At 44.5% G+C, this 10,987-nt stretch overlaps 1 non-coding gene across 1 annotated transcript; it reads right to left on the bottom strand.

Annotated features, from left to right (window-relative positions):
• Positions 1-4,194: 4,194 nt before the first annotated feature.
• On the bottom strand, positions 4,195-4,268 carry trnar-ucu (transfer RNA arginine (anticodon UCU)). Its single transcript has one exon. It is a non-coding gene; the product is annotated as a tRNA-Arg (tRNA).
• Positions 4,269-10,987: the final 6,719 nt, after the last annotated feature.

Here is a 10,987-nt window from a genome sequence, read left to right as displayed (position 1 = left end):
GATGAAGACTGTACCCAAGGGACAGAAAGTGGTGATTGGATTTCAGTGGACATGTTGGTGAAGGGAACAGTGGAGATGAGGAGGTGATGGGTACATATGGTGTCAAGGAGAGGAATGAAGAAGGTCAGAGGATAGTGGATTTTGCCAAAAGGATGGACATGGCTGTGGTGAATACGAATTTTAAGAAGAGGGAGGAACATAGGGTTATGTACAAGAGTGGAGGAAGATGCACACAGGTAGATTACATCCTATGCAGAAGGAGATTGAAGACTGCAAAGTGGTGGCAGGGGAAAGTGTAGTTAAGCAGCATAGGATTATGGTCTGTAGGATGACGTTGGAGATCAAGAAGAGGAAGAGAGTGAGGGCTTAGCCAAGGATCAAATGGTGGAAGTTGGAAAAGGAAGACTGCAAGGTTGAGTTTAGGGAGGAGGTGAGACAGGCACTGGGTGGCAGTGAAGAGTTACCAGACAGCTGGGAAACTACAGCAGATGTAGTAAGGGTGACAGCAAGAAGGGGGCTTGGCGTGACATCTGGAAAGAGGAAGGAGGAAAAGGAAATCTGGTGGTGGAATGAGGAAATACAGGAGAATATACAGAGGAAGAGGATGGCAAAGAAGAAGTGGGATAGTCAGAGAGATGCAGATAATAGACAAGAGTACAAGGAGATAAGGCGCAAGGTGAAGAGAGAGGTGGTGAAGGCTAAAGAAAAGGCGTATGATGAGTTGTATGAGAGGTTGGACACTAAGGAGGGAGAAAAGGACCTGTACCTGTTGGCTGGACAGAGGGACCGAACTGGGAAAGATGTGCAGCAGGTTAGGGTGATAAAGGATAAAGATTGAAACATACTCACAAGCGAGGAGAGTGTGTTGAGCAGATGGAAAGAGTACTTTGAGAGGTTGATGAATGAAGAGAACGAGAGAGAGAAGAGGTTGGATGATGTGGAGATAGTGAATCAGGAAGTGCAACGGATTAGCAAGGAGGAAGTAAGGACAACTATGAAGAGGATGAAGAATGGAAAGGTCGTTGGTCCAGATGACATACCAATGGAAGCATGGAGGTGTTCAGGAGAGATGGCAGTGGAGTTTTTAACCAGATTGTTTAATGGAATCTTGGAAAGTGAGAGGATGCCTGAGGAGTGGAGAAGAAGTGTAGTGGTGGGCCGATATTTAAGAATAAGGGGGATGTGCAGGACTGCAGTAACTACAGGAGAATAAAATTGATGAGCCACAGCATGAAGTTATGGGAAAGAGTAGTGGAAGCTCAGTTAAGAAGTGATGTGATGATTGGTGAGCAGCAGTGTGGTTTCATCCCAAGAAAGAGCACCACAGATGCGATGTTTGCTCTGAGGATGTTAATGAAGAATTTTAGAGAAGGCCAGAAGGAACTGCATTGAGTCTTTGTGGACATGGAGAAAGCATATGACAGGATGCCTCAAGAGGAGCTGTGGTATTGTATGAGGAAGTCGGGAGTGGCAGAGAAGTACGTAAGAGTTGTACAGGATATGTACGAGGGAAGTGTGACAGTGGTGAGGTCTGTGGTAGGAGTGACGGAGGTGGGATTACATCAGGGATCGGCTCTGAGCCCTTTCTTATTTGCAGTGGTGATGGACAGGTTGACAGACGAGATTAGACATGAGTCCCCGTGGACTATGATGTTTGCTGATGACATTGTGATCTGTAGTGATAGAAGGGAGCAGGTTGAGGAGACCCTGGAGAGTTGGAGATATGCTCTAGAGAGGAGAGGAATGAAGGTCAGTAGGAACAAGACAGAATACATGTGTGTGAATAAGAGGGAGGTCAGTGGAATGGTGAGGATGAGGGAGTAGAGTTGGCGAAGGTGGATGAGTTTAAATACTTAGGATCAACAGTACAGAGTAATGGGGATTGTGGAAGAGAGGTGAAAAAGAGAGTGCAGGCAGGGTGGAGTGGGTGAAGAAGAGTGTCAGGAGTGATTTGTGACAAACGAGTATCAGCAAGAGTTATAGGGAAGGTCTACAGGACGGTAGTGAGACCAGCTATGTTATATGGGTTGGAGACGGTGGCACTGACCAGAAAGCAGGAGACAGAGCTGGAGGTAGAAGAGTTAAAGATGCTAAGATTTGCATTGGGTGTGACGAGGATGGACAGGATTAGAAATGATGACATTAGAGGGTCAGCTAAAGTTGGACGGTTGGGAGACAAAGTCAGAGAGGCGAGATTGCGTTGGTTTGGACATGTGCAGAGGAGAAATGCTGTGAGAAGGATGCTAAGGATAGCGCTGCCAGGAAAGAGGAAAAGAGGAAGGCCTAAGCGAATGTTTATGGATGTGGTGAGAGAGGACATGCAGGTGATGGGTGTAACAGAACAAGATGCAGAGGACAGAAAGATATGGAAGAAGATGATCCGCTGTGGCCACCCCTAACGGGAGCAGCCGAAAGAAAAAGAAGAAGACCATCCATCCATCCATTATCCAACCTGCTATATCCTAACTTTAGGGTCACAAGGGTTTGCTAGAGACAATTCCAGCCAACACAGGGCGCAAGGCAGGAAACAAGCCCCGTGGCAGGGCGCCAGCCCACTGCAGAAGAAGAAGACCATTAAAATCTAATAAAACACCCAATTCTGGATGAAGAGTATGTATATATTTATTTATATCTGTACATTACCTGGTGTTTTGGGGTTTACTTGAACAGTTTTGTATCTTTATAATGTGTACAGTGTTCTGAGTTTGCCGATGGGACGTGTGTTATGTAAAAACTAATTAAAGTGAAGATTTAACTTTTATGAGCATATCCATGGAAATGATGCACGGCACAAATGTTGGTCCATCATGGAAGGCTGCTGGCGTTCTGATTAAAAACACGTAACCCGAATCCCTCCCTGGCTGTCTCAGAAATATGAAGCACGCACTTCCCAAAAGTTCTTTCTGCCGGCACCCTGAAGGAGGTTCTCAAGGACTGAGAATTTTAAAAAGGATGCTCAGATACACATTTTCAAACGTGTCCCCTTCTGCCTCTTTTTCCAACGTGAATATTGACTATATTACTGACATGTGCAGCCGCCTTACCGATCCAGAATCGTGCGCTTGAGTTGCACACCCACACATTGTCTGTGTCAGCTTTGGCATCTTCTCCCTGTGTCTGTGAAAGTTTTCCATCCACATCACCGAAGACGTGCGGGCAGATTCTGCAGTTTCCAAAGTGCCCCCTGCGACCCTACACCGGACCAGAAGGGTTTGATAAATGTGTTTCCTGTTCTGTCATTAACTGGCACCATAGGGCAGCTTTGCTTGTCTCTGTTTAACCTGGCACTGGCACATTTGATTTGCTGCATCATGGCAAAGACGCATTGGGTAGCTGCACCTTTGAACATTCGCTTGCCTTTGAATTCACGGACACGTAACGGTATTAGCAATAAAGCAGCGATAAGGTTCATGTGCGGGCTGCGGCCACGACGCAGTGCTGACGCAGATCTTCTTGAAGGGTGTTGGGTGTCTTTTGGTCACAACTCTTAGACCAGTTCCTCCAAGTCATAGCTGACCCTATTAATCATCTTAAACAATGGTGCTGACAATAGCTGTCACTGGAGCAAATCGAGTAGGCAGGATGAATAAAACATGCTCTTCTAATCTCTTTCGGCAGAGAAAATGAATGGTTTTCAGTCTGTAAAAGGAATTTCCAGAAATTAAAAATATGACCTAAAATCATTTGCATTGGCCTATACCAGTGAATTAATCCGCTTATGCTGAGTTAGCCACTGCTCTTGATATTAATTATTCATTGTATTTTCATGTGCTGAATATTTTAAATATTTGTGAGGTAACTGGGGCAGGGTATCCCAAATTTGAGAATTCCTCTACAGTAGTTCATCCTGTTATGATTTATTTTCCAAATTGCTAGAAATCAAAGAGTTATACGATACTATAGGTGAAATTAGACATTAAAAGAAATAGGGAGGTAATGGGAACATCTCTGCTCTAAAATTAGCTTTATGTCATCCGTTTGCGGCTTCACAGGGCTTAATTACACCAAAAAATCAAATCTGACACCATTCCGAAATCAGAAAATCTTCATGTCAATCAGTTGCACCGTAATGCTAACCTAAACGGAGTACAATTTTACACGAAAAGAGTAACCTTACATAATAGAAACGGAGAGGACAGGTAAATGCGTTTAAAAGATGAGCCCCACCCAGCGGGTCTCGCTCGAACCTGAACCCATCTCTGCCGGGACTCGAACCCGGAGCCTCTGGATTAGAAGTCCAGCGCGCTATTCCATTGCGCCACAGAGACTGAGCCAAGTACAACATCGCCAAATCCATCAGTATAGGTTTGCCTCCTCTCAGCCGCCGTGCACGCGCAGCATCAGCACCAGCGTCGAGGCGCGCACGAGAACTTCAGCCCGCCTCTCGCCATTTCGGCTCCGTCGCTTGATACAAAAACGAGATATCAACGGCCGGATGGGAGCCACAATGGCGCTCAGTGACCCATTTCCAGATCGGGCCCGCACTGCTGCAGCGTGGTGACAGTCGGTTACCTGGACGGAACCTCTTTTAGACGTTTTAGACGCTTGGTGAGCCAATCTACTGCTTATGAGCGGATGGATGCCTGGCCAGCATGGGTATTCGGTGTGGCATGGCGCAGGTGCAGTGAGAGCGGTGGCGATGATCTCGCGCAGCGGTTACTAACGGTACGCCGAAAAGCGGCTCGCCCTTCGTTTTGTTTGCTTTCATTTTCGCGGCCCTTACACGCCATAGAAGACTCCACTGGAGCAGTCGGTGTGCATTTCTTGATTCATTTCTTATTACGCGCAAAAATCTACTCGGCTTCTATGTAAAGGCGATCTTCACTATTGCGTAAACGTTACTTGATTAGAAAGGATCATCGGCGCTAAATATCTTGAAGCAAGTGAAAGTAAGGGGGTCCATGTGAGGTGCGCATTGTGTGGGAGAACTGCTCCACGTTGCCTTAGTCTGATGCATAATTATTTGGCTGTCAGTGCCGCCTGGAGCATCGATCATCAACAAACCCTGGTCGTGAGGACACTCCGTTACTGAACAGACTCATTCGCTCGTACACTTCCACACCTTCGGTCGGGGCCAATTTAAATCCAGCCAGTGCCACGTAAACGTTTCTCCGATAAAAGCGTAAAGCGGGCCGGCTTCCGAGTCACATGCCAACTAAAAACACATCAGCTTCAAGCCACGTGATATTTTATTTTGAGATAATATTTATTCGTCCTCATCAGCAAACACTAACATATCAATATATACTGCATAACATGGGTAATATACTGTATATAGGATTTTTTTTCTGATGCAACAACCATAAAATATTGCTTATCACTCTTCATGTATTATTAAATAAATATTAATGAATTTAATCCTCTAGCCACATAAAACCCCAATTCTAAAAATGTTTGGCTAGTATGGAAAATGCTAAGGGGCGGCACGGTGGCGTAGTGGGTAGTGCTGCTGCCTCGCAGTTGGGAGACCTGGGTTCACTTCCCAGGTCCTCCCTGCGTGGAGTTTCTCCCCGTGTCTGCGTGGGTTTCCTCCCACAGTCCAAAGACATGCAGGTTAGGTGGGTTGGCGATTCCACATTGGTGTTTGTGTGTGTCCTGCGGTGGGTTGGCACCCTGCCCGGGACACAAGGTTCCTGCCTTGTGCCCTGTGTTGGCTGGGATTGGCTCCAGCAGACCCCTGTGTTCAGATTCAGCAGGTTGGATGGATGGAAAATGCTAATAAAAATAAAAAGGAGTGATGCGCCAATTCTAGCTGCCCTGTACTATATTTAAAACACATCATTTAATGTTTTACCTTGTGAATTTAATATTTTCCATGAAAAATTACAGCCATGTCAAATCTGCTGATTGCAACATATTCCAAAAAGTTGGCTCAGGAGACCACTCTGCAACTTCACCATTTCTTTTAATAACACTTACCTGTATTAAACATTTGTGCCCTGAAGGCACGAGTTGGGTTGATTTTTCCTCACTCATTAATTACACAGCTCTTTGGTTGTGCCTTCCTTTAGGTATTTTGTACTTAATAATGTGTCACACAGGTGGGGACTGTAGGCAGGCCAATTAAGTACCTGCAGTGTGGCCACTAGGGGGTGCACCGACTCCCCAAACACCCTACACAACAGACACAAGGCACAAGTCCAGCACAACACACCTTTATTTTGAATGTGGGAAACATTTCCCCAAGTCTCCCACCTGTACAGTACAGTTCCGGCACAAGCACAGTCAATAACATAACACTTTCTCCCATGGCTTTCGGCCTAGCCTCTTTATATTTCGAGATTTGAGTGGATTCTTCAAATCCTTTAAATTATATTGTACACTTCAGAGGGTGACATGTCCAAAATCCTACAGATTGGTCTTTGGAGAATGTTGCTCTTAAAATTCTGGGTTAATCGAAAATGGCGAACCTCAACCTATTGTTGTTGTTGAAGGACAAGGCCTTTTATGGAAGCTTCTTATGTACTTGAATGCAACTGCCTCACCTGTTTCACATCACATTGTTATTTCAAATTGTCACATTGTTATTGTCCTAAATATGCCATCACCGCTTTTCTGGAATGTGACATCAGTTTCAGAATAAATGTATAGCTTTAAAATACAAGGCAGCTGACTCATTAGAGCAGGAAACACCATAACTTTAGACTGTTTTTGTTTGAATACAAGTCAAAGTGAATTTACAAATGACTCTTGCAGAAATCCGAGGCCCTAACCCTTGGTATTTTTTATTAGCATTTTCCATATTGTCCCAGATTGTTTGGAATTGAGGTTGTACCACACACTTCTTCCAACTCTGCACATAAATTCAAACAGTTATTGCCTAACCTAATTTGTCCTGAACAGGGTGGCAGGGGGTGCCAAAGCTTATCTCAGCTAGTAACTGTGGACAGGTCGCCAGTTCATCACAAGGTGAACACACACTCACAAACATACTCACTGGGGCCTATTTAATGTCGCCAAGCCACCTAACTTGCAGGTCTTTAGACAGTGGGATGAAACTGGAGCACCCGGAGGAAACCCATGCAGACACATGGAGAACATGCAATCTCCACACATGGAGGACCCCAGATGTGAGAGGGAGAAGCGGCACCACTGCACCACCGTGCTGCTCTTAGACTTAAACAAATGTCTGAAATTTTGGAAATAATTTCACCACCACCATTGCTCCCACTGTACACCCCTCCTAGTCCACACACTGTCCAAGCAATTGTTTGCAACGTTACATATAACATTACTATTTGAATTTCACTCATTATTTAATGACTAATTCTCTCCTCAATTTTGCAATGAATACAATGTTGCCTTTGCCACCATAATTCCCAAAAGATCTTCATGTCTTTAATGAGGTTAGAATAAAAGCTGCCGTCTGCACATCCCTGACACCTTAAACAGAAGTAGCCACATTAATATTACCCTTAGATAGATAGATAGATAGATAGATAGATAGATAGATAGATAGATAGATAGATAGATAGATAGATAGATAGATAGATAGATATGAAAGGTACTATATAATAGATAGATAGATAGATAGATAGATAGATAAACACAGTCTATTGATCCTAGAAGGGAAGTTTAATAATGTACCTCATTTCTGTTTTCTCTCAGTTTCTCATGTTTACTAAATGGCAATAGAAAGAAAGAAAGAAAGAAAGAAAGAAAGAAAGAAAGAAAGAAAGAAAGAAAGAAAGAAAGAAAGAAAGAAAGAAAGCTGATTGGCTAATTTGACCAAATTCTGAGCTCAGAGGTGCCCAGGCTGGAGGGCTCTTACTCCTCAGAGGGGCTTTCGACAGATCCTGTGCCTTTTTGGTTGACTGTATTGTCACCACTGATTTTCTTTAGACTCTGACAATAATGTTCATTTATTTTACCTCTCTCAAGTCCGACCACCTGAAGATCCCCGATCTCACAGCCCTATCCCCTGACTTCAGTTTCTCTACCTGTGCTCTGTCCTCATCTTTTTCTTCTCTACTTTAGTTACCATTTTAACTCTATCCTGCCTTGCGCCCTCTATTGGCTGGGGTTGGCTCCAGTGGACCTCCGTGACCCTGTGGTTAGGATATTAGCGGGTTGGATAATGGAAGGATGGATTTTAACTCTACACTGCTATCACTTCTCATCTACATGGATCAGGATTCAGCTCCTGGCTTGACCACTACCACTGAGATCTTATTTATCTTAGTCTTGCCCTTTTAACTTGTATGTAGCTTTAAAGGGTGCTGCACTGCCTATGGAGCCAGGAGTCAGGGTTTAAATGGCCTTGCCACAATTGAAAGTGATCCTGTTTAAATCACATACACATCATGCAGTTCTCAAATTGTCACTGCAGTGACATCTGAACTCTTAGTTAGCCATGCTCCACGTGGTGGCCAGGTCTCCCTCAGACCTGCTACCTCATCGATTAAGACTGTCCATCAACAGTTCAAACTCAAGTGCCACAGAAACAAACCCATTGAAAGTAATGAACAATGAGCACTGAAAGAATCTTGGGAGTAATATGCTCTGGGGTCAAAATGACTCACACTGTCCCTGTCCACCGTCACTCCCCTTCACACTGTCATCCACTGCTCACTTTTTTGTAAGAGCATCCGTGTGGCCTTGGTGTCAATGTCCTCTGACTTTTAAATCCATCCTGCACCTGAGGGTGGCCTCAAAGCTGAAAGTGAATTAAGTCCAGTAATCCAAATTGCATTAAAGAAAACACCATCTTTCTGGATTCACATCTCACAAGATCCTCGGTATTCGGACAGACTTGCCTACTTGTTCACAGAAGTGAAATGGGCCATCAGTTTCAGTCAACATGGTGAATGAGTGGCGCTGTTAGACATGTGCGTGTATGGAGCAGTCCGCTCTGCTCAGGTTCAGCCACAGCCACTAGATGGCGCATGCGTACACTTTTACATTTTTTATGCACTTGCATGCACCTCACTTCTCACTATGAAAGACCCACGTGCAGCAAATGCTGCTGCGCAACAACAACGTTATACTAATGACACAGATGAAGAGACACAACGTCAAAACAAAGTAAACGCCGTGGCTCAACAACGTGCAAGTGAAACACCTCAGCAATAGAGCGCAAGGCTTCAAGTTTTCACTAAAATCATCATCTGGCTGGGGGTATTTTCTAGAGACAAAGATTAATAGGACTCATATGCCAGTGATATGCCATGATATGGTATCACCAGTGTCTTCTTACGAAAGCCAGTGGGGCAGCAAGCACAAGGTGGGTCCACGTCCTCTGCCCTGAGTAATTCTTAAAAGTTAGCTGATGCCTCTCCAAGTTCACAAATATAGTAAAACTGCTAGGGAGTCTTCGGGTTGTTTTTTGTTCCAATGATTGCACACAGCTAGTAATAAAATAAATGACATCTCAGTGGTAAGATCTTAGAGGACAAAAAAAAAAGCCTTCATATCTTGTGGCCGTAAAGACGTCATCATCATCATCCATCATCCTTACCCTTGTTCTCATTATTGTTTCGCTTGTCCCCAGTGAGGTCCGCTGACCTGGCTTAACCAGTACCCCCAATCCCCAACCCTCGCCAGTGAACCCTTGCTGTTCTGTATTAACTTGGAATTCCTGATGGCAGCGACGTGTGAGGACTGCAAGTGTCGCTAATACAGAAGTCGTCAGTGAGGTGGCGAACTCTTCTTTTATAGCGGCATGCAGTTGCCGGCTTTTAGCGCAGACTGTGTGCCTTTCTAATGAGCATAGCAGGACCATTCGGTCACGCAATTACTGAAGAGCCATTAATGAAGTCACTACGAACTTACACAGTAAGGAAACATAACAGATCGTTGTGGAATTAAAACAAAAAAAAATACAAATTCATGTTGGAATCATCGGAAAAAGGTGAAGCAACTGGAAGTGAAGCCACACTGTGGGCGTCAGGAATTTGCATCTCCCAACTGCCGGCAGCCCGACTTGATTAAACTGGAACTCGCCGCCCAGTGTGTCTCGTCGTCCACCTGCTGCCTGTGCCTTTGGTGTGGGGGCACCTTGGCCCAATCTGCGCGAGTTTAGCGGTAGAACAAAGCGGCATGATGCCACCTGAACACTGGACAAACATGACATCGTCAGATACATTCACAAAAGACATGACTGCAGTTGACTGGCCTCCCTTTTCTTGAGTTCATTTTCTGTGTAGCGCTCTTCAATGACTACAGCCCCGGAGGGACGCTTGAACATCTACTGCACACTGCGTTAATGGCAAAGCGCAAAAATACAAAATGCATCAAACAAGAAAGAAAACAGAGAATGATTGATTCGTAACCCTAACCCTGTCCTACTCTATCTGGGACCGGACCATTTGATAACGAAGACAAGACAAAAGAAAATGCAAAGCTAACGGAACTCCACATGAAAATCCATGGCCTTGTCTTTTTATTTTGAGCAGGGAGATTGCAGTTCATGTCAGTTCGTAAATTCAATATTGTATTTGTACAGCGCCATCTAGCGATATTGAAAAAAAAAATTAAGATCCGATGACCCAAATCTCTGTCTCACCTCGGGCAAAATACGATCGGATACCTGCTGATGGACTGCCGTAATGAGTGCGCCCTGTGGTGGTTTCTTTCTTGGAATGGAATTCACTTAATCCAGAGTCACGGTTAGGGAGGCCCAACCCTGAACGAGATGCCAGCCTATTAATTACCTCAGGCGGGAGCACACTGGGCAAATTTTGATGTGTCATTTCACTCAACACTCACTCGTGTCTTTGCGTTGTGGTATGAAATGGTTACCTGACAAAAGATTTGAACCCGCTTCCTGAAGCTGTAAGCTGGCACTGTTAACCACCACAATTCACCTCCCCCCATATACTAAATAGCACAAACAGCTGATTTAATAGTGTGGCCTAATTTTAGATTCTGATTTAGTTATTTCTTGAGAGTTCATTTTGTCAGCCTCTGTCATTCATATTCTGTGCTTTATGCTCTTAGCTTTTTTCCTATTTTGGGTTCAGTGCCAGAATATGTTAAGCTTCAGCAG

The sequence above is a fragment of the Erpetoichthys calabaricus genome, chromosome 16 (genome assembly GCF_900747795.2).
Source record: "Erpetoichthys calabaricus chromosome 16, fErpCal1.3, whole genome shotgun sequence".
NCBI lineage: Eukaryota > Metazoa > Chordata > Cladistia > Polypteriformes > Polypteridae > Erpetoichthys > Erpetoichthys calabaricus.
The sequence above is the reverse complement of the archived record's forward strand: the minus strand, read 5'-3'. Positions and strand labels throughout refer to the sequence as shown.